Consider the following 22413-nt stretch of genomic DNA (forward strand, 5'->3'; position numbering starts at 1 on the left):
CAAACAAACTATAAACTACACCAAGTAAAGAAAGGACACCAACTCTTGAGGCTGACTTGGTGGCCATTTTAATCAGAATGAGGAAGTGAGAATGTCAGACGTTGAAAAGAAGATTATCCTCCTTGGTTCTGATAAAAATGATTAATTCGAAAGTAACAATGTTAGAATCAGCGATTTTCATTTTCTTGAAGAAAACTATTATTTAGTTTAGCAGGATTTTAAACTTTATTTCTTTAAAAAGTTTTGAGTGTGTTTATATAACTAAAAATGCTTTCAAGGATTTTGGAAATTGCCAGGATTCATTGACAAATCCAACTCCTTGTGGACCTTTATCATTAGCCTGGTTTACAAATAAGCCATATGGAAATATTATACATTTTTTTAAAAATCTAAAGACTCTTCAGTAGGGTTACCAGACAAAATATAGGATGCCCAGTTAAATTTGGAGTTCTGATAAATAAACAATTAGTTATTATAAGTATGTCCAAAATATTGCATGAGACATACAAAACAATTATTCAATATTGATCTAAAATTTAAATTTAACTTAGTGTCCTGAATTTTTATTTGCTAAATCAAGGCTACCCTTGATTGGAAAAATCAAGTGAGATATTAGTTATTTAGCCCTTCAGAGAGTACGTGCTCCAGCCTGTTCCATTAACCCTCTCTTTGTGATGTGATCACTCTGCAAGGATTTCTTTTAACCTATTAACCACCCTTGTTCGGGTGGCACACCTGTGTATCACACTGCTTCTCAGACTGTAATGTGGCTGCAAATCACTCAGGCACTGTGTTAAAATCCAAGTTCTGGTTGGGCAGGTCTAGGGTGGTGCCCGAGATCCTGCATTTTAACAACTTCCAGGTAATGCCTGGGTTGCTGGTCCACACTTCAATGAAGTATCTTGCCTTCAGTTCTCATTTTCAACTAAACAGGAACAAAACCATCATTTAAATGTTTTATTTACCCTTACTTCTTCCATTTTGTGAATTCTTTATTCTGTTTCTTTCTTTTTTTTTCTTAAGACAGAAAATGCCAAATGTTATGCCTTTGGTTAATGGAAGTAAACTTTATTAGGCTGTGAGAAAGTTCTGGAAAAGCACATGTTCCAGGAATTGGTCATTAGATTGTTCATCCGTTCATATTTCTGGAAGAATCAGAAGTGTCATTAGAAAAATCACATGATTGTACTTGGTTAACAGGCCATGCCAGGAGCCAAGTTCCAGAATGTGTCTGTTACTAAGCATGAAAAACCTGCTGGAAGTTATGGGTTTTTTTCATAACACTGAACTCTATTAGGGGAAAGCATGTTGAAATGATTTCAACATCTGCATATAAAGACTCAGAAGTCCTTTGAAAATGAAAATCCCAGATTAACAGCTGAAGATATTTGTTGCCAGGTATTTTGAGCCTTCCAGTGGCAAAACCCAAATTAAGGAGGGGTGATGCTTGTCAATCAGGAGGGGGCTCATGCCTAAGTCCCATCACCTGGCCACCAAGGAGAGGGCTTTGTGCCTTCCCTGGGTGCAAACAGTGATGGATTTTCCCGTGTTGGAAGCCTCCTGTCTGCTCCTGACCCCCTGCAGCTACTCTGCTGAGAGTCAGGCGGCAAGGGATGTGTTGACAGGCTGTGAGTCTGCTTCTTCTCCTGGTGTCTGATGTGGCTTCTGTGTCAGACATGGGGCAGACAGGGAGGGGGAGGAAGCTTGCTAGGAGGGGCAGGAGGACGGGAAAAACTGCTAGACAACTTTTCTGGCAGAAGCTTAACTGTTTAAACTTTTGCTGTCAGAGGGAATTTTAAGAAATGGTGTCTGCTAAAGAATGAGTTGAAAATGTGTTTCCTTTGAGAAAATTGAATGCCATCTCTTTAGAGACTCCTTAGGCTGGAGGTGTAGATGGTTTGATTTTGCCTTTTGGGAATCCCCCAAGACCTAAGAATAAGGGTCTTCTCTTGCATTCTTTTGAAGGCACAGAAACTCATGGAATAGGTGAAAATATGCAAAAGGGGAGGTTAAAAAATCATCTCCAAAGTTAGATACTAGTATTAGATCAATGATCATTTCCTGATTTTGCTAATTGCACTGAACTTATGCAAGAGAATATCCTTCTTCTTAGGAAATACGTGCTGAAATATTTGATAAAGAGGCATCTTGTCTGCAACTTATATGATTCTTAACATAGAAAATGACAAAACAAAAATGATAAAATGTTGAGAGTTGGGAAATCTAGTGATGGTATAAAGGAGTCCTTTGCACTGTTTTTGTAATTTTTTCCCTAAGTTTGCAATTATATCAAAATGAAAAGTTTTACTAAAAAGATCTCCTTAGAATGATGCTGCCTAACCCAGCCCCTTGCACTGGCTCCTCCCTTGAATTCCTGGAGCATGAACTTGTTTTGCAGTTAGTGCTGAGGCTGGCTGTCCCTTGGGGACGTCCCCAAGGCTTTGCGTCATTGTTCCCCTGCTGACTGGTAAAGCCTGGGGGCAGGGGCTATCTCTTGGAGTCTTAGAACTGAACATAAACTGCTTTAGACAATAAACATTCATTTTTCTGATGATGCTCGATCAACCTTTCTTTTAGTTGTGATTGGCTGATGGAAAGCAGAAATTTCTAGGCAAGGTATGGCTAACAGCATTATCTAAATTCACGTGTGTGTGTGTGTGTGTGTGTGTGTGTGTGTGTGTGTGTGTGTGTCTGTGTACTCCAGGCCAGCCCCCTCCATTTCAGGGTAGGGTTCATTCACACATCTCTTTATGGAGGCTCAGTGCTAGAATGTATATAACTCCTGCGTGGAGAACAAAGCATGCTTAAAGCAGTTTCATTCCCCAAACTCAGCTCTGAACCACAAAGAGGATAAGTAACACATTAGTATGCAATTTAAAGGGCAAAAAAGGAATTAACACCCAGTTTTTACCAGTTTGATACCTTTCCATGATCCCAAGCAAGATATCTTTTTTCCTCTTTTCTCAGTAAGAAAATTCTCAAAAGTTCTTTGTTTTAGTCCCCACCCAATTTATCATTTTTTTTTCCTTTAAATGCTAAGAAGCTTAAAAATTTTAAAGTCTGTAATATTAGCTACTTAAAACAGTCTTTGAAGGGACTCCCCAAGCACATTTCCTTGGATACTCAAGTAGTTTTTTTTCCTTTCTCACCAAACTTGAGGTGGCCAAAATCAATCATCTTTGGGAATTTTTAACCTTAGAGATCTCTAAGAGCATATAAACTCTCCAATATCAATGGCTGTCCTTTCTTTGGGGTAGAACACTTTCATCTGGTTTAGAGTTGATTTTTTAAAAATTGCTAGAGAGTTTATTCAGATAATTCAATTTTTCCTTTTAGAACTTTTTTTTTTAAAAAAAGAATAATGGTTCATCATTCTGCATTAGCACTGGATAACTGCTATCACTTATATCTGTATTGAATTATGATTGGTCACAATGTTTTAAGATGCTCTGTCTACCCTTTCAGAGATTTACCATGAAGTCTTAGTCAACCTTGTTTCTCACCAAGAGAGAGCCCCATCTGCAGTTCCATGTCTCCTTTCGAGAGACGTGAGGGCAGGGCTGCCTTTTAGTGCTGCCTCAGAGCCTTCTTATTAGAAAACAAGATGGACACCGGGAAGCAGGGGAGGAGAGGGGAGGGGCTGGAGGTTCTGAGAGCACTAAATAGCTCTCTGAGTGAGAACAATTAGTGATGTAAGTGTATTCTTGAAAATGAACTGCTTTGGGGCCAGCACCAGCATCCCAGCTAAAATCTCCATAAAGAGTTCCGCAGTTCTGAGAAGTCATCTTCAGAGACGATACTTATTGGAATTCGTAGATAGTGTTTTATTTTGTACTCTCTGAAATTAGCTAATGTTCTGGTCACTTCAGAGCCTTTAAAAATGGCCCCAGTCCCAAGGGCTTTCATAGGGGGGAAGTCTAGCAGTGGGTGTGCTGCAATTGTGTGGCTACTATGATTATTTACTTTAAGTCAACATCACCATCAGAATCTATTCTTTTTTTCCCCTAACCTGGGCATAACATTTGCCTTTTTTTCTTTATTGTCAAGAAATAGCAATGCTTTCAACATGGCAACAGTGCTCACATACACAATATAATTTTTTAGCCTTGATTTTAAAACATATAATTTAACTTTTTTTTAAAAAAGCATTTTTAAATCTGATTTATTTAATTGATCGAATTTCATTTTAAAAGCCTGGGAGGGTAGAAAGATGGCTGGTGTTTTCTAATAACGTTAACACGAACATCATCACAGTATTGTCGATACTGCTTTTATTTGTTTACATATAGGAAATATACTGTATAGCCCAAGGAAAATAAATATAGATGGGATGGATTTCTGGGTTTTGAGAAAATTATACAATATTTTGCTGAAATACTGACACTTGAAGTTTTAATACAGTTTGGACCTTTTATTTTAATTATATTTAACGACAGTATTTTATAAAATATAATGAAGCTTGACAAATTCTTCAAAATATTTCAATGATTTGGCACTTGATATAGAAAGAGCTTCCAGTGATTTCAGTATGTAGAAAATGAACACAAGCGTTACTAATTACATCTACTGAAAGCTTTCAGTGACCTTCTAAACAAGCTGAAATAGCCCTGTGATTTACGATTGCTAGATCTAAAATCTTTACAAATCAGTCTATAAGGTACTACATTCAAAGCAATTCTAAAATGCTTCTTTATCCCATTACTAGGCATATAGCCAGAGAAAACCATAATTCAAAATGACATATGCACCCCAATGTTCATTGCAGCACTATTTACAATAGCCACGTAATGGAAGCAACCTAAATGCCCATCGACAGACAAATAGGTAAAGAAGATGTGGTACACATATACAATGGAATATTACTCAGCCATAAAAAGGAACGAAACTGGGTCATTTGTAGAGACGTGGATGGACCTAGAGACGGTCATACAGAGTGAAGTCAGTCAGAAAGAGAAAAACAAATATCGTATATTAACGCATATATGTGGAATCTAGAAAAATGGTACAGATGAACTGGTTTGCAAGGCAGAAATAGAGACACAGATGTAGAGAACAAAAGTATGGACACCAAGGGGGGAAAGCAGGGGTGGGAGTGGTGGTGTGATGAATTGGGAGACTGGGATTGACAGATATACACAATTTGTATAAAATAGATAACTAATAAGAACCGCTGTATAAAATAAAATAAAATAAAATGAAATAAAATAAAATAAAATACTTCTTTAAACCCTCCCAAGTCATCAATACAATCATTTTGAATATCACTATATTAATTTATTTTAAATATTATTATGTTAATTCATACTTTACTACGAGTTCAATACCTTATTATAAATTGGTTGGCAGATGAAGAGAGCCTGTAAATACATGCTGCACACAGTTGAAAATATGTGTCCCTCTAAAATTCATATGTTGAATCTCTAACTTCTGATGTGATGGTATTAGGTGTGTGATGCCTTTGGGAAGTGATTAGGTCATGAGGGTGGAGCCCTCATAAATGGGATTAGAGTCTTATAAGAAGATACATGATAGAGATGACCTCTTTCTCCACCATGTGAGGATACAGCAAAAAAGTGGCCATCTGCAAAGCAGGAAAAGGCCCCACCAGACACTGGATCTGCTGGCACCTTGATGGACTTCTCAGCCTCCAGAACTGTGAGACATACGGTTGTCCAAGGCCCCCAGTCTATGGTATTTTTTATGGCAGCCTGAGCAGACTGATAGATGAAGAGTAAGCAAAGCCAACAGATGTCCACTTGGTCAGTAAAAGTTTGGTCACTATTTACTTAACATTTGCTGACCAGCAATAAATGCACATGTTTTAAAGATTTTTTTTTTTGAGCATTTCTCATGAGTGCACTTTGGAGTATCAATGACATTTTCCTTTTCTGAACTAGAAACACAGAGGTGAAAGGAATTGTCTGGGCAAAGCTGAATCTCCAGCCAAAACAAGACTAATTTTGTAAGGTCGCTTTGGGTTCTCTGTCTCTGAGGATTGCATGCTTCCTTTGAGCTCTTAGTGTTGAAAAATTCAACACCTCGCCTTATTCAGCCATTATTGCTTCTAATCTTGAGATCTTGCCCTGCTTACCAAGAAAGGTCCTTTAGAGTGGAAACCATGTATTGAGTTTCTTTATTCTCCATTACACACTGCTTGGCATACAAAAGACACCAAATAAATTCTTGGTTACATAATTTTTGAAAATTGGAATAACATTCCCTAAAACACTAGTGAAAGTTACATAGCAAGAGCTGGGATTGTTCAATTTTCTCACATATCAAAAAGTAGTTCAAACCAATGTTTGAAGGCCAGCAAGTCTTCCCGTGACTAATTGAAAGATGTTCATATTTTTAATTAATACCAGATAATTTAAATGTCTCATTCCAACAAACACTATACCAGTCTCTGAGTAGATTTTATGAATGATTTTGGAAGTTGGATAAGGAGACAGGAGCAACTTCCAGTGGAGGAGTCAGCCCTCTTCCCAACCCCACAGTGAAGTGTAGATGACTGAAGAAATGGCTAATTTCTATCATTATTGTGACTTTGACAATCATCTCATCAACATGCTCAGTAATACATATTTTTGAGTGCCTACCATATAATGAGCTTCTAAGGAGGTATAAATATGAGACTGAGAAGTTTACAATCTAAGTGGGAAAAGGGACAAGCAAAGGGGCGCTGATCGTGTCCCAAGTAAATGAAGGATAAGACTTCCTTGGTTGTGAAAAACATGTGTGTCCCTAGAGGAAAGACCCAGCTCAACAGGAAAAACCTAACTCTTCAAAACTGGATTATGGCATCGCCCCTGAAGGAACAGCAGGACCTTCTCACTCTGGTGAAAACAGGAAACCTATATTCCTACTCCTGGCAGGAATTACTTGGTTGACTACTTGCTACTGTATTACATTCAGGCCCTGGTGATGAATTTAAGGAGCCTCGATTTTCAAGATGGGCGTGTAATTGCAGATGTTGGAGGACCCAGGTCACATCAGCTTGAGGGTAAACATGAGGCTACGTTAGAGTTGTGTTAGTTTCCTAGCACTCCTGTAACAAGGTCCCCCAGACTGGGAAACTTACCCAACAGAAATGTATTGTCTCACAGCTCTGCAGTCTGGAAGTCCAATATCAAGATGTTGGCTGGATTGATTCCTTCTGTGGCTGTGAGGAAGACTGCCTCTCCCCTAGCTTCTGGTGGTTTGCTGGCAATCTTTGGCATCCTTTGGTTTGTAGACGTGTCACTTCAGTGTCTCATGCTTCTCCCTGTGTGCATGTCTGTGTCCAAATTTACCCCTTTTATGAGGATACCAGTCATGTTGGATTAGGGCCCACCTTACTCTGGTATAACCTCATCTTAACTAATTACATGTGTATCAACCCTATGTCCAAATAAGGTCACATTCTAAGGTCCTGAGGGTTAGGACTTCAACATATGAAATTGGGGGACAACATATATATTCTGCCCATAATGATAATAAACCCCTATAGTATGCTCTCGCCTCCTTGCCCTACCACAGGTGAGATTTCCTAGTGCTCTCATCCCTAGTACCCTGCTAAAATTCCCCTAGGTATTTCTGAGTGAATGGTGGTGTTCTCAGATACACCTGTCAGATGCCGCTTGCTCTCTGCTGTCACCCACAGGTCTGCCACTTTCCTTGGGCACAGCTGACTCTCCTGGGTACCAGCACCTGTGCCATGGGTCCTTCAGTCTAGGACCACTTGGCAGGCCAGCATCCCCACAGCTCTGGAGCCCTCTTCATCCAAGGGGCTTCGTGAGGTTCAGAGCAACTTCTTTCCCCCGTTGTCCTTACAGGGTACATGCCATTAGAGGGTCACTGAAGCAGTTCAGCCTGCACACTGGCTGATTATGTCACAAAGCTTTTAGTGAAAACAGACACCAAGCTACACTCAGAGTGACTTGAGCCTGCTGAGGACTCAGGCCCCGGGGTCAAGCCAGCCTTGCCTGCTTGCCTTTGTGTTCCGTCAGCACAGGCTCTTTTCCAGCACTTCCCTACGTCCTGCATGCAAGTCCCCTTTAGGCAGCCCCACCCCCACCATTGTGCTAGACGTCCTCAGACGAGTCTGAACACTATGTAACGTGGTGATATTTATCTTTACACCTTCTTCTAGTGCTCCGTTTCTCTCTTAGCAACCCTTCCTTCTATGTTCACACGTGTGTATGTGTGCAAGGGCATGTGCACACAGCATGTTATCTTGGGACTTTCCCTCAAATTTGGAGTCTACTACACCTCATTTAGTGTAGTAGTTTTTGTATATTTCTGGCCATTGAACCCTTTCTTCAGATGTGAGTGGACAGCCAAACGTGGGCCCTGAGTCTAACCAACTAAGCTTCAATGCTGGCTTCTCCATTTATCAGCTGTGTGTGCAAGGTCAATTTACTGGTACCTCAGTTTCCTAGTCCCCGAAGTGGGGAAAACACTGTACCTAACTCACAGTGTTATTATAAGAGCAAGTGGGTTAATGCACATAGAGCGTTTAAGACAATGACTGTCACAAGAGCTTCTGGCTAGAAGGTAGGTGAGGGGTGGGTTCCCAGCTCCTCAGATAAGTTCCTTTCCTCCTTCTGAGATATCCTTGAGTCTCCCTTTAGAAACCCCGCAGACTCAACAAACCCAGTCTGCAAGCCAACAAGACATGAGTAATTCCATAACTGCTTCTAGTCAAATAAAAAAGGTAGCAAATATTCTCCATAATAATCTATTTTGAAAATAGGAGCAATTATGGAATATTCAACTTCAACTCGATAATTAAGTACACTGTGTAGACCTAAGGAAGCTTTAGAAAAGTAATGCAAGCTCTCTTTTCCTATTTGATTTCATTGATCAAAGGACTTCTGAAGCAAATATAAACTTTCCAGTTTCCAGCAAGTGGGCAGGGATGTGCTTTAGTCAGTGGTTCTCACACTCTGGGGACCCCTGGGTAGAGGAGTGGTTGGGTGTTCATCCGTGAAACATGGGCATTTTGAATTTTTATGGATTCTGGGAGATTTTGACACCACAGGTAAGAAGTGAAGTTTTTTGGTTTTTTTCAAACAGGTATTAGATATCAAATGTATGCACGAATCAGGAAACTTCCTTTTAGTTTAGATTCTTCTAAAGCCAGCCTATTGACTTTCTGATTAGTTTAGATGAAAACTTCTGCACTACAAGACAGAAGATTCAGTGACTGTGAGGCCAAGCAGCCTGGCATACCTGTGAGTGACGTGCTCACAGCCATCAAAGCGACTTAGGGCAATGCCCTTTGAGTTGATGCTTTAGTAATGACTTGGATGCTTCTTTGTCCCTTTAAGGATTGAATTTAGAAATACCAACATTGAAATCACATGAGCCTAGGATGTAACCAATTAATGAAGACTTCAAATAAAGGAAATAACATCCTTCTTTTTTTTTTTTTTTTTTTTTTGGTAGAATGGCTACAAGCTATTTGGTGGGGAGAAAAAACACACCAAGGTGATTTTGCATCTTAGAATAACAGTGTTTATCAAGCAAGCCCAGGGGGCAGAGGGTAAAATTACAAGAAGAGATGATAGTTGCCCTTGCGAAACCACCTTTGCCCCATACTTGACAGATGTTTCAGATAGATGGATGAGATGAACAAATTGCTAAAATGAAACCGAGGTAGCATCTCTCTTCAACACATCAAGATGGTTTAATAAAAGAGAAAGAACAAACAGGGAGGCAAACTGGTGTGCTTAGAATCACTGGGACGTCTAGAAGGATAATATGAGCTCCTGGGTGAGGCTAGTTTATTTACTTGGGAAACTTGGACACTATGATTATAGCTCAGATTTGACTCCCGGGGTAATTAGGAGCCCAGGTGGAATAACGATCCATAGGACAGTTAGAGCAGGAAGCCTGGAGGACAGATGCTGGTCCCAAGATGCCCTGGACCCGGGTTTCCCCCGGCCACCTTGGATGTGCTGGGGATGAGGCGTTGGCAGCCCGTGGTGAGGTGAGGGTCTGTGTGTATGAGGAACAAGGACAGGGCATGAGTGTGAGGGATTGACTCCACTTAGACGCTGTTTCACAAACACACACAAAAAAATGGTTACAATTTAAAGAAACTGTTGCTTATAAATACAAGCATGGGTGGATGTTTCTCTTTTCAGTGTTCGTTTGAAAAATGGAGATTCCTACGCCCAAATCAGATCTTCTATATCAGATTTTGGGGGGCTGGAATTTGCATTATTTACATGCACCCCAGCAGATTCCAATGCAGCCCATCAGGAAGCAAGGTTTGGAAATCAAAATTCTGGTGTGGAACTAAAATGTGTCCTGAAAATAAAAAATGACAGGTTGATAAACACATACTTATGGATGAGGGTCCTCAGCAATACTTGCTGTGTTGTTTCATTACAGCCATTTCTAGATACACTCGGCATAAGACTCATTTTCAAACTTTATTTGAAAATAATTTCATACTTAGACAAGTTGCAAAAATAAAAAGGATACAGGTATTCTTTACCACCTTATTTAACCCCTTTTGCTTTATTATTTTGTGCTCTGTCTCCACACACACATGCGCACATGCGTGCACATACACACACACACATACCATTTTTTTCTGAGCTATTTGAGGCTAAGTTCTGTATATCACAGCTCTTTTCTCCTTCCTAAGCTCTTCACTGTGTATTTCCTCAGAATAGGGACATTCTCTTACATAACCACCATACAGTTATCAACTTTGGTAATTTTAACATTGATAAAATATTTTATCTAATCTGCCATTTGTGTTCCAGTTTTGTCAGTTGACCCAGCGATGTCCTTTAGAGCATTTTCCCTCCAGTACAGGATCCCTCTAGGGTCAGGAATTGCATTTAGTTGTCCTGTCTCTAAAGCCTCGCTATTTAATCTGCAATATTTCCGTAGGCTTTCTTTGTGCTTGAGGACATCAACATTTTGAAGAATACAGTTGCCCTGCAGCCCCACTTCTTTTTTTGAACGTTTCTTATTTGGGCCCTCTCTGATGTTTTCTTGTGATTAGATTTAGGTGATGATGCATTCCATGCTGAAGGACTGTGTAGGGGATGTAGTGTCCTTCTCAGGGTACCAAATGTGGGGACACGCAGTGGTCATCTAGCCTCACTGATGATGTTCATATTGGTTACCTGGTTAATGTAGCATTTGACATCTCCACTCTTCAAGTACTATTTTTTTCTTCCTTGTAACTAATAAGCAGTCAGTGGGATGACATTTTAAGACCATGCCTATATCCTGTTCCTCATCAAAAATTTTCCCTATTAAAAAACAGAAACAGACTCACAGACATCAAAAACAAACTGATGGTTACCAAAGGGGAAACGTGGAGGGGGAGGGATAAATTAGGAGTTTGGGATTAACATACACACACTGCTATATAGAAAACAGATAATCAACAAGGACCTACTGTAGGGCAAAGGGAAATCTACCCAATACTCTGTAATAACCTATATGGGAAAAGAATCTGAAAAAGAATGGATATATGTATATGTATAACTGAATCATTTAGTTACACAAGATTGTAAATCAACTATACTCTAATATAAAATAAAAATTAAAATAACTTCCCCTAGATTTAACGTCTATTGATGATTTTTGCTTGATCCAGTCTTTACTGTGATGATTGCAAAGTCCTGATTTTTCCGTCTCCTGTACTCCCTCTCCATTTACCAGTCCTTCTACCGTGAGTGAGCACCATCCCTACTCCCCCATTCATCTATTTATTATCAGTATGTATGGTGAATTCCTATTTAGCAATCGTTCCTTACTCTACCTCATTATTTTTGTGTTCAAATTCTCCCAGGTTTGGCCAGTGGAGCCTCTTCAAGTGACTCTTGTGTCCTTGTAGAGACTCTTGTCTCCCATTATTTTTTGAGCACTTTCTTACTTCCCAGCACTTTCTTACTTTGACCCTTTCCTTCCCCTGCTTTAGAATTAACTGTTTCTCTGAAGACTTGGTTCATTTTAGGGAATGAATCCAGGGAATGGTATTAGAAACAAGATCTGAGTACTAAGTGTGTTCATTGTTACTGGGGTGACTTTTGTTCTTGGTCTTTGCTGTGGACAAGGAAAGACCACAGGGGAAATATAAGCATGTATACACACCTATATGTACACATGCAAGGAAATACACCTGCAAATATACCTAGACACGCACACGTATTTTAGATATCTTGAGTTCATCTGTATGATGTATGTGGTGCATTAAACACGGTATTCATGACATTTTATACGTGCGATGTTAGTTCGTCTTCATAATTCCTTGTTCTAATGAATCTTTCCCAGTCTGCTTTTTCCTGCAGTTTCCATGAGATGACTGTAGATCCCCTTTGCCTTGTTGCCCAGAGGATGACTCCTCCTGGCATTTAGCATCCTCCAGCCTGATTCTCCAACCTAGTGTGGTCAGCACTTACTGACTTTATTACCCAGAGCTGGTCACTGCTGGACCCAAAGAGCTAGAGTAACTTCGATTGACCTTTAAAATAAAGGAAAGGGGGAAAAAAGACTTGAATTAATATCCCACTAACCAGTATGGTATAGCTATCGTTATTCCTTAAGCTCCCCTTTCACCCCCCAGGTGCCTGCCTTTGCTGCATCTTGACCACCGGCAGCCAAGCTGTCCTTCTGAGCAGCCCCACCCACTAAGGACTAACGGATGAGGCTGGGTGCAGCTCTCGCCTTGGCTGCCTCTTCCCTCAGGTTCCTTTCTTTTTCCTGGAAGCAGCTTCATGTTTAAGCCTTCTCTCTGTCTCTGACATCCACGCCACTTCTCTTTCTGTTCCCTGCATCCCTCTTTCCTTGTTATTTCCAGCAAGAGAACTCATGAATGTTGGAAACAGTCAGCTCAAGAGTGACGGAAAGGTAAACGATGCCAATCTGCTTGTTCTACTCTCTACCGGGTTGAGGAGCAAAATCTTTAGTTCCCTTTTAGTTGTTTTTGTTGGTGCAAAGCACAGGTGAGGCACTGCAGCCACCGTCCTGTACACTAGATTCCAGGGGAGGATGTGAGGTACCGAACAGAAAGAACACGGGTCCTGGGATGGACAAAGGCAGCACCTGGGATGGACAAAGTCAGCAGGGACGAAGAGCCTGGGCCTTGTGCTTAACTTCTTGGCCTCAGTTTCCTCATCTGTAAAATGGATAAAACTCCTCATGGAGTAGATGTGAAATTAAAAAAGTGAAATGTGGATTATTTAGAACAGTTCCTGGAACAAGGCAAAGAGTGAGGAAGACCAAGCAGGTCCAATCACCACTTCCGTCTCTTACTCTCTGACTCACAGGCCCCTGTCCTCAGTCAGCCCCTGTCCCCTCTGTAAAATGGGGAGAAAAAAGTGTATGCCAGGACTACACGAGATCAGGAGTGGAAGCTCCCACACATGCAGCGTACACAGAGAGTGAGCCCCCTTTTGTTGGAAATGTCAGGGTGAGCAAAGTTTCTCTGCACAGAGACCCAAACAATATACATATTTGGGGCATTCTTTTCACACCCTGCACTGACTCTAAGGTTTATTTTGCATCTACCAGGCATGATTCCCATCCCATCCTGAAGTCACTTATGATAAAGTTAGTAACACAAAGCAAGTTCTGTAAATACAAAGGATGAGGTGAGGTGGCGGAGGTTTAGTGTCACAAAGGTGGCAGCCATGGGAGTGTCAAGTGCCCAGGATGGCAGCGGTACTAATGGTGCTGAGAACACTCAATGAACAGCAGGACACAGCTTTAAAGTAAATTAATGTTCAACAGCAGCTAACATTTTCTGAGTGCCAGCCATGCGCCCAGCCCTGTGCTGAGTGCTTTGTGTGCATTGTCACCTGAGTTCCCCTGGGTACCCTTTGGGGAGGGCTTGAAGGAGGGAATTCCCATATTACAGTCAGTGAAATGGAGCCCAGGAGGATCTGTCAGGCTGCACGGGCAGAACTGGATTCTAACCAAGCAAGGTCAACAGAATGGAATTAGGTGATGCTTTGGGCAGGCCTCGGAAGGGGTGCAGCCGAACACCTGTCAGGGAGCTTGCACCTGTGGAGGCATGGTGGGTCGATTCATGAGGAACTCTAAAGACGTGATTTTCAATTTAATAGAGCGGTACTCCACAATATTTGTGACGTTCAGAACAGTAATTTTGATGTTGGGGTGTTTGGTGTATGAGTTTAAAATATTTTAAAGGTACTGGGATGGCCCAGGATTTTTTTTTTCCATGTGTGTGTATATGTGAATGTATCTAGTTATTTAAAGAGCCAAAAATGAAAGTCTGTCTTTTTTATCAAGTACTGCATTCTTATAAACAAAACTGAAGAGGTTTAACAATAGACTTTTAAGATTGTTGCCTTGACTATATTAAATAAAAAACAATCCATGATCAATTGCTAAACTCAAGTTTTAAAAGAATTATTAAATTCAGTGTTTAGATAGGAAACTGATGTTTATTCAAAGGAACGAAAGAAGCTAGAAAGAAGAAAGGGAGAGAGGGAGGGAAGGAGGGAGGGAGGGAGGAAGGAAGTTTCTTCTCAGTGACTTGTATCTGTAAATTGGAGACGATGCTTCACACCTGCATAATTTGTTATTGGTGAGAGACTGACTCCTGCAAATTCTCATAGGCTTCATTCATAAAATTACAAGTTCAAGTTCCTTAGCAGAGTAAGTAGCCTTCAATGATGGATGGTGAGTGACATATGGAAAGTTTGGTGAAATAGTCTCAGAGAATCCCTTCAGAGTCACATGAGTTAGGAGTAGGTATTTGTTTTCATTGCCTTTATGATCACTTTAGATCAACTTTTTTGTTTTCTTTTCTGTTTGGTTTCTGAGACCAAAGTGTAGGATTAATGAATAGATGCTTTTCAATAAATAAATGAATGAGCCTCAGTTGTGTGGATTTGTAGGGAGGTATCTGATCTGTGTACATACGGCATCTTTATTCCAGTGGTTCTCAGCAGAAGCAATTTTCCTCCAGACATTTAGCAAGGTCTGAAGTCATCTTTTCTTGGCTGGCGGGTAGGGGGTATTTCTGAACTACTGGTATTTCCAGTGGGTAGAGGCCAGAGATGCTGCCAACCATCCTATAATGCACAGGACAGCTCCCACAGCAAAGAATTATGTGGCCTAAAACATCAATAATGCCAGGTTGAGAAATCTCGCTTTATTCTAACATCACTCTGATTGCTTCCTATTGTTTAATTTGAAAAGATATTCATCAGATAGGGGTGACTCTTAGACGTAAACTCATCCACAGTATAGATGAGTAATGTGTCCCAAACCCCGAGTTACAGCACAATAAAGAAAAAGTTTCCAGCCTGCAATTACCTGTAGCCTGATAACAAGTAAATGGACTAAAGTCTTATGGGTACAAAAGACAGTGAGGGACAAAGGGAGGAAGGGCAAATGAACTTTATTTCATCAAAAAATAGATGTAAATTAGTTTGGATGATGTACATTTCCTCTGTACCAATTAGTACTATTTCCCCCTCCCTCGACTTTGAAGTTTTACTTGTTTATTTGTAAATTAAAATGGTATACATTTAAGGCATACGACATGATGATTTGATATGCATGTACGTCATGAAATGATTCCTGCGATGCATTTCTGTATAAATCCTTGCATTGATGGGAGAATAAAGTGTTTTTGTTTTCATGTGTGCCAGCTTCTCAACACGCTGGTGTAGACCCACATACCTCTTGCCAGTGACTGGTCCGAGCAGAGGTTGATTGGATGTTCCTGTCTTCTCCTCAACGATCTGAGTGCCGCTACAGCTGCTTGTATCAATTAGAATGTGTTGTGTGCAAAGACTTGAGTGTTGACTGAACCAATTAAAAGATCAATTAGTGCAGCACAAGTGCTTAGAGAGTAGTTTTCTGTGACATGAAGCAGGTTTTCCATCAGTATTGAGAGCTACAACTGAAACCAACCATCTGGAATGTGTGTTCTTTGTTCTTGGCTTTTTTTTCTCTTTTAAAATGTTCTGTGTACTGTTAAACATTCAATGGAGGCTATCAGTCAATGGACTCATATGACAAAAAAGGCTTTTCTTGCAATAGTATTTTCATTTACAGTAATTCAGTGAATTACTAATAATTCATAGAATGCATAGTAATTAAATAATCATAATTAAGTAAAAATAGTAAAATAACACTGGATTTATGCAAATACTTTATTTTTTGCTCTGATGTAGATTAGTTAAAAAGGCTGTTTTCCCATTAGTTATTTATATATGGTTTGGATGTCTTGTTTTTTAACTAGAAAAAAATCCGTTTTAGTTTTTCTTCTTAGCTTGGAATCTCAGCATATGTGTACCACAAGATACATGCAAAACTTTGGATGTCACAGATTTTGTGACAGAGTTCTTACAGGCCATGGGATGGAGTGAAGATGGAATGCATTGAATGCATTCCTAGTTTCTAAAGTACATGATGCCAGGAGGGGTCTTCTCGGCAGGTGAGAAAGAAAAACTGACTCCGGGAGAAGTTTTCAAGGTGTAAAATCTTCATACCTTTATTTAGCAAGTATTGAGACAATTAGTGGATAGCAGAAGGTGATATGATGGATGCCCAGGACATATTTCCTGCCCTTTGGTGGTCTATACTGTAGTTGGAGAGGCAAGGGCCAGTTATGTTAGTTATGACTGTGGGTGACCAGGGGCAGAATCCTTGACTCCCTTCTCTACTTTCTACAACACTGTGAGGTCCCCAGAGAGACAGTCACTAAGAAGGGAAGCAGAGGAAATCACAGGGTGTGTTTTCCAGGGTTTGGGGAGTAAACCTCTCTAAGGAGGTTCTATCCCTGGTGACTTAAACTGGACTAGAGGTGACCGAGGAGAGGGGTCACCTTTTCTCTGGACAGAAGCTGGTCCTATGACTTCCCTAAGGTAGCCTGGGTCCTGCCCCATTTTCTACTTGGTTCTTTCTCATTCTGGAAACTCCTACCAAACAGAAGTCGTCTCCAGGCCCTTCTCACTCCCCAGCCACATGGTTTGCCAAAGGAGATAATTCAGAAGGAAATTCAAGAGAGGAACTAAAAAGCAGATTCCTGGGAGAGTATTCCAGGTTGATGTCTTAGGGTTTACTCTTCCCTTCTCCAAAATCTCTCCCTCAGCAGCCATGGCCCAGTAGCATTCTTGGCATGGGACGATTCTCGTGTTCTTCCTTGTGGATGTGAGCTACAACCATCTCCTGGGAGTGAGAGTGTCTAGCCAACAAAAGATTTACATGAAAGAGTCATGACACAGGTGGTGTTTGATGGAGCACCAAAATGAGGGCAACATTGTAGGGTGTGTCCCAAAGTTCTTCGTGATGGACAACAGAATTCAGTCTAGCTAACTGTAGCAACATAAGCGACATGGTACTGGGTAATTTGTGGAAATTCTAAGAAGTTCAGAGAATCATGCCTCTACACATGCCAGGAGAAACCCACTCACGCCCTGGGGCTGTTCTAGCGGAAACCTCATTGCTGCTACCATTACTGCCACAGATGACCGAGGAGATCCATGTCTCCACCTGTGGATGCTCCTGGTGTTCACTTCTCAGTCCCCGCTGGGTGCATCTGCTGGGCAGAGCATAGCTCATCCACAGGAAGAACCCATGTTGCTAGGGAGTCTGGGGGATGTGGTTCTTAGCTTTGCAGATAAAAGCACACTAGAAGGGATGTGAGTGGGTATTGACTGATCCCATCTGTATTTGCAAAAATGTTACAGGACTTGGTTGAAAGTGGACGTGAAAGGGGACTGGAGTTGTTGGGTGAGACCTTGTGAGGAAGTGGACCCTGAGTTGAACTAAAAGGATTTGGGTTGTTCGGAGGAGGGACATGGACAGTCCATGGAAAGTAGACTTGACATTAAAAGTGGATGTGACTTTGTCTATCAGTGGCGCTCTCAGAGCTGCCGTGGCAGAGATGGACTGAGAGTTCATATTTGAGAGTCATCATGGGTGAGGCCAAACAGAGAAAATGAGGCAAACATTTGGAAAGAGTTTGGGTACCAGAAGATTTGGGACTTCATCCAGTGTGTGGTGAGGAGCGACTGGAGGCTTATCACAGAGCAGGGACATGATGAGATCAGTGTTTTAGGAGTCTTGTGGTTCTCCTGTGTAGGATTGCCTAAATGGAGATAGCCTAGAGGCAGAGAAACAGGCTAGGGGTCAAATAATCTGGGTGGCAGGTGGTGACAGCCTAGTCTAGTGAGAACACACACACTCAAGGAGTGGATATCAGAGTCTTTTCAAAAGAAGCAGCAGTATGGGGAAGGGGATCCAAGTTCAAGTGCCAGAATTTGCCACTTACTAATGGTGTGACCTTGATGTCTCTTGGTGTTGCTCAGTTGGCTTTTGCATCTGTAAAATGAAAAGATAATACTCCTTCACCACCCCACTGTCCTGGGTAGCCATGATACTCCAGTAATGAAGGTTTATAAGAACACTTTGCAACCCAGGAGGCATCACGTAACATGAGTTATTGTTATTATGAAAGGTGGAATCAGTGTGGTTGGGTGACTAATAAGGAGAGAAGAAAGAAAACTGTCAAAAATGACTCTTGGCTTTCTCCCAAGAGCAAGTGAGCTCTGGGTGGAAAAAAAGGGACCTTTGGAGATTAGGGGGTGGTATAAACAGTCTGGATTTGAACAGGGTTATGGCAGACACAAGTGAAGACATGCACAGGAGAGTTGCAGAATCAGGACTGAAGCCCTAGTGAAGTCCAGGTAGGATAAAACATGATTTATGCTTCCTGCTGTTCCAGAAAAATTGTAAGAAAGGAATAACAATAAGGTTAATTTTCTATGTAGTTTACTTTTTTGTTTATTTGTTTTAAGGGTAGTATCCTTTTAAATTCTGCTTTAGCTGCAAGCCAGGAATATTTAGGCAATTTATGGACTAAGATATATTACATGAAGAGTAAAGTAACAGTAGGAGACTGACCTTCAGATTTTCCTGAGACTGGGGGGTTCCCAGCACTTGAGAATTTCAGCTAAAACTGGGAGAGTCTGGGCAGTTGAGGATGAGATAGATGGGTACCCTAACAGGCTGAGAAGAAACAGGAGGAGGTGAGATGGTCACTCCTAGATAATCAAATGGTTACTAAAAAAGACTCAGGTGGCTCAAGGTGGAGTAGGAAGTGCAGCTAGAAAATATTCTAGTTTAGTAAAAGAAACTCTGGAGAGTTATAGGGTCTTGCTGTGTTCAGGAAAGAGCCAGAAAATCTCTCCTGGGAAGAAAGAAAGCTGGCATCCTCAATACGCCAAACATTTCCAGGGGTGGGGGCTTATCTTCTCAAGTTATGAAGGAAACCTGTGAAAAACATGTGGAAATGATTATAGTTAGGCTGACTAATAAAGACACATATGTACTTTGTACTTGGGGAGTTTTCATTTTTTGTGGAGTTACTCTGAAGAAATATTTTTCCTTTGTGTATTTGATGTGTTTACATTCACCTGGTTCAAGACAGAATCATCTTTTTGATTTTGAACAAAGACCTGGAAATAAAAAGATGGACAGTTGTCATGGTGCAGGACTGACTGGGAATTCTCCCATCTTGCCTCTCCGGAGGAAAGCACTGGATAACCTCACCAAGGGGTGATGGTGGCCTCACCAAGTTAGAGCAGAGCTCCAATGAAGGAGCAGGTCCAAGAAGTACAAGGATCATGACATCCTGAACCGTCCGGACATAGTGGCTCTGAGAGGTTAGATCTTCTGCCATCAAAGACTTCCTTGCCTGGACCTGACCTTTTGTGGATGATCCAGAACTAAATGGGGCTCTGAAAACTGGGGGAGCCAAGAGTCACAAGGAAACCATCAACTGCAACTGGGGGTTCTTGATTTAAAAAAATAAAATAAAAGCATACCCTTAAAAATAGTTACCCGATTGTTATTGGTTAAATCTTGTCCTCTTAAAATTCATATGTTGAAGTTCTAACCCCTAGTGCCTCAGAATGTTGACATTATTTGGAAAATAGGGCGTTTGCAGTTGTAATTAGTTAAATGAGGTCATTAGTTTGGGCCTGTAATCTAGTATGACTGGTGTCCTTATAAAAAGGGGAAATGTGGACACAGACCTGCAAACAGGGAGGGCACACCATGTGAAGCTGTAGACAGAGATTGGGGCAAAGTGTCTGCAAGCTAAGGAACACCAAAGATTGCCCAAACTACCAGAAGTTAGAAGCCTAGAACCCATTCTCCCTCCCAGGCTCAGCGGCAACTAACTCTGCTGACACTTGATGTAGGACTCCTAGCTACCAGAATTCTGAGACAACAAATTTCTCTTGTTTAACCCACCCAATGTGTGGTACTTTGTTACAGCAGCCTCAGGAAACAAGTACACCAATAAAGTTTATTTGTACATTTTCTCATCAAAACAAAAAAAAATGGAATGCCACTTTACCACTGTTTATTTACCTTTAGGTTGAGTAAGAAAGCAATGGTTTGAGAGATTACTTGTAAACAAACCGAAAACCATTATACAAACTAGGTGAAACCAGAAATATTTTTATTCATTCGTGTTAAGAAATATTTTTCAAAAATCATGATTGACAACCACTCACGTGTATACAGTAGGGTTTCCCCCCTCTAGTACTCATCATTTATGAAATGAAATATTAGCTGAAGCCCTCAGAAGATTGCCAATAAAACTGCTAAAAGACTCTTTTGATCTCTAGGAAGCACTGAGGACAGATACGACTTCATTCCTTCTGGAAAATGCTTTGTTCTTTTGACTCCACTTACAGAGGCAATAGGAAAGCACATAATACATCAGGTTTTCCTTCTTTGTAGAACAAAGTTAATCCAGGTCCTTATCGTATGAAACTGCACAGGCATATAATCTTTTAGAAGACATAAGTAATTCTCCATAATACATTTGGAAATACTTTGATCTTTCTGTATACTTCTCCACAGCAGAAGAGTCTTGCAAAGCTATTTTACTTATTTAGAGGTTGGTTAAATAAAGTTAGGGTCATAATAGTGGAGCTTTAAAATTGTGTTTTAAATAGAAGCTACCAAAAGAATAAAGATAATTTTACTAGGTCCTGAAAAATTCTAAAGTACATGCTAGTCTGCCCCCTCCCATTCCAATGCCAACACCGTGGACTTAGTTTTCTTGTATTTACTTTTCTCCTGTTTTATTAACTCTGTTAGTGCACTTAAAAAATTCTTTAAAGCCCCATCCTCCCTTGAAAATTTTAGTATTCAAGTGAAGTGTTCTTTCTTGTAGCATTCCTGCTATACTGGTTCTAATGGCTCTAATAGTCTCTCCAGCCCACTGTGGATTAGGCTGATCATGGGATTGGTGGGAAAGGATGCTGGAGAGGAGGGTGAATCTTACAAGGTCCCTCATTCAGTCCCTGATAAAGATCTGAGATTCCTTTCACAGGGTTGGGGAGCTGCTGAAGGATTTGAAACAAGGGGATGATAGGATCAGATTTGCATCTTAGAACAACCACTCCGGAAGCAGCTTGGGGAATGGGTTGGTGGCCTGGGGGTGGGGTATGAGACTGGAATCAGAGAGAAACGGTCCTGAGGCCATTGAAGCAGTCAGAAATGGCGGCACTGTGGCTGGGGAGGATGTGTAGGCGGTGAAGGGACCCAAGATTTTGTCAACTGTCTACCACTACCCATTAGTCACTTCACTGCTAAAAACGCAGGTAATATTAATGACTTGACCCATCCTTTGTAGGAAAATAAAGTTTAGTGGTTGGTGCTGTTTAATAAGCACTCAAAGAAAATCAAGAGTCATCATTTGACCCTAGACTTTTCCACCTCCAACCATGTTAGTCTCAGTCTAAGGAATTCAGGCAATTCCAGGCCAAGAACCTGGAGTGGGGTGAGCTCTTGCAGATTCACAGAACTCCCTGGGCTAGTCCAAGGGGTCAGCTACTTTACGATATTTCTTTGCTGTATCTGTCTTCTGAACAGTGGAGGGCGGTGGGCATCCCCCTTCCGTTAGGCTCAGGGCACCGACAGAGAGCCAGAGATGAACTCAGCCTGGATTCCCAGTGTGTCGAGGTGGGGCTGTCAGGCATTTGCTTAGCAGCTAGTGGTCCCCTGAGTTGTGATCACTTGCCCCATCCACGGTAGTTGAGGGAAGTGGTTAGTTATCTCTGAGAACTGGGTGCACTGCTGTGGCATTAGAGGGACCCCTGCCATTTTCCAGGGGGAGACCCCAATCTTGGCCAAAGGTCTGGGAGAGAACCAGACAGGTTGGCTTGTACTTTGCTGCAGTGATGCCTTCTTCAAGTCCAGGAGCAGGTAAAGCCTTACTTCCAGGTGTGATCAAATCTATTTCACGCAGGAGGCCAATAGGTGGCAGAACAATCTTTCCTACGTGCTGCAGTGAAAATGTATAGAGAAATCACCCTTAACAGAGCTCCATCGCTCACCTTTGATAATTAGAGTCTTGAACAATTCAATAACTAGGTAGTTTTAGAATTTTTACACGTTTTA

Source organism: Eubalaena glacialis, chromosome 6 (assembly GCF_028564815.1).
Source record: "Eubalaena glacialis isolate mEubGla1 chromosome 6, mEubGla1.1.hap2.+ XY, whole genome shotgun sequence".
NCBI lineage: Eukaryota > Metazoa > Chordata > Mammalia > Artiodactyla > Balaenidae > Eubalaena > Eubalaena glacialis.